A 2,888-nucleotide genomic window follows, 5' to 3' on the forward strand; every position below is an offset into this window, starting at 1 on the left:
GCTTTGATGGGAGAGCCATCCTCTTAACTACATTTTCATCCTTACATTATTTTTTCCCAAGTGAGAAAAAAAATTAAATTATCCTAATTAATTGAAAAATTCCAAATAACTATGATGTTTACACCCTTAGGTATGATCTTTGCTGCAAGGCTGAGTTTTAATGATCCCTTGTCATTTAATAGGCTTTCTAATGTTTATCTCCTACTGCTTGGAGTTGAAAATCACAAATATATGAGGCTCAAATTCTGGTTGCCTCTGTTCCCTCATTTCCGCTTTACAAATTAACCATTGCTCTCTGAGCTCCACTCGTTTTTAATAATAGCTTGCCAAATGCATCCAGTAATACCCAACACACACTTATTTTTCAACTTCTTAATTTCAACTGCTCAAATTTCAGGTAAGTATATTTTCTGCCTCCCAGGTTATTGTGTGTGATAGTTACATTAAATGTTTTACCACTGCATAAAAATCCCATGTTTCTAGTCTCCAATATTAGTTTCCTATGTATGCCAAATAAACTGTAAGCTGATGCCCCATATTTTCAATATGCCTGATGTCTTCTTCAGATCATAAACTGACAGGGAAATCCTCAATGAAAGTGGTGAGGGAAATGTAAAACTCATTTCCTGGTCTGGCAAACTGTTTGCAGAGGGTGCCTCATTAAACTGGCAGAAGGCACAAACGTGAGGTATTTAATAACTCTCTCATTGGACAAATGGAGAACTTTCTTTATGCTAAGCAGTATGTTGGCAATTGGAGAACAGAATTCAAAGGAAACAACAGAAACCTACCAGAAAATTGTTTCAATGTTAACGGAAACTAGCAAACAAGTATAATTACAGAAAGTAGGAATTTAAGAAAGTTTCTTTAGGGCAATCAGGTTTCACATGGAAGATAGGATGTTTCTCTGATTAGAATGTTTCTCGGAGAAATAAACTTGAAAATCAGGGCCTAGGCAAAAAACCTGGAAAATGATCAGAGAGGAAAATCAGAGACAACCACTGATAACATGTGGTAAATGTGCTTCTAGTTTTTATTTCATAAAGTGGTTTAAAAAAAAAAATCACACTAAGGGGACTTCCCCTGTGGTACACTGGATAAGAATCTGCCTGCCAACACAAGGGACATGGGTTAGATCCTTGGTCCAAGAAGATTCCACATGCCTGTGGAATAACAAAAGTCTGTGCACTGCAATTAGGGAACCTTCAGTGCCTCAACTACTGAAGCCCATGCATGTAGAGTCTGTGCTCCCCTCAAGAAGAGAAGCCACTTCAATAACAAGCTGTTCACCACAAGGAAGACCCAGCACAGCCAAAAATAATATTTTTTAAAATAAAATATAAACTTTTAAAATTCTCTTTAAAAAAAAAAATCACACCAGGGAGACTTCAGGGCGGTCCAGTGATTAGGATTCTGTGCTTTCCCTGCCCAGGGCTGGAGTTCAAGCCCTGGTGAGGGAACTAAGGTCCCACAGGACACAACCAAAACAACATAAAATAGAAAAATCACACTAGACTGTTGTCTAGTCTTTTTTTTTTTTTTTTTTTTGAGAAGTTAGGGCAAGGATCAAAGGAACCAAATTTTCCTTTTGCCTCCAGTAATATTATGTACTCACTTCATGGTGTTGGTAGGTGTACTTTGTGAATGTTTCTCCCAGGATGAAGTTGTAGTTTGTGGGTGGTTTTGATTTGAGGACCAAGCAGATCTTTACTTATTAAGGACTTTGTTCTAACACTGATTCAGGAACATCTGGGTGTCAAGTATCTTCACAAGAAGGCTGAATTTCATGCAAACGACATCTATCCACCCATCTGATCTTTATCATTTTTTTTTATCCTTCTAGGCGTATTCTTAACATTTTATTTTACTGTTAGCTGCTGTTCCTTTTGCACAATTCCCAATGAAACAATTTAGATACTTGGTGTACTCTGTTCAGTAATGCAAAAGTTTCCTGCTACTCTCTAGAAAGACTTTCCAACATTGAGTTGACAAATACTGTATCTTATCTTCGTAACATTTTTGTTTTCTTTGTAGTTCCTAGTCTAGAAATGGGTACTTTGGATACCTGAACATAATTCCTGTTAAAAACATAATGGAATCAAAGGATTCCATTCGAAGAATAGCATTGCATAAATCCTGTCGGGAGGCCATCTTGTGGCTGAAATAAAGGAGCAGCGGGACGTAAACTGGACTTCGCCGCCGCTTTTCCCTAAAGGCCGCGGGGAAGGAACGAAACACCGGGACTAGCCGAGGGAGGTAGAGCTAAGCAAGTGTCCCCCGGAAGGGGGCGCGATGTTTCCGAGGTTAACAAAGACCGCCCCCGCCCCCCACGCTGCGGGGTCAGCTAAGGTCTCCGCTATCTCTCCATCCAGACCAGTCACTTCACCGAAGTCCGGTCTCCCTGGAGGCGGGGCCCTTGGAGGCGCTCGGTGAGACCCAAGCTGGGAGTATTGTGGAAGTTCGGGCCAGACTCTCGTGGCCCTGAAATCCTGCTCTGGGTGCGCTGAGCAACCCGCCAGTTGGCTCATTTGATCCTGGGGCCCCTCCGTAGTCTGAAAAGTAGTGCCGCGAACTCAACCTTTACGGAAGCCAACACACATCCCCTTGAAATAGGATCACGTTACTAAAATAAAAATTTTGAGCGCGCTCTGTACAGAATACTTAAAGTTTTGGCTTTCTGTTCACTGTGAAGATAAAAATGGGTCAGGCATGACGCTGGATACTTTAAACGGTGAAGTACAAGAACGTCCAGATAGTTGCATTGTGTTCTTTACAAAGTCGAGGTGGTTTTGCCCATAACAAAAATGGCGTCGCAACATGTTAACCTGGTCCAGTCATGTGCTCAAAGACCTGGATGGGGGACAGTATGGCTTCAGGTGACTAACGGA

This window comes from Cervus elaphus, chromosome 28 (genome assembly GCF_910594005.1).
Source record: "Cervus elaphus chromosome 28, mCerEla1.1, whole genome shotgun sequence".
Classification (NCBI taxonomy): Eukaryota; Metazoa; Chordata; class Mammalia; order Artiodactyla; family Cervidae; genus Cervus; species Cervus elaphus.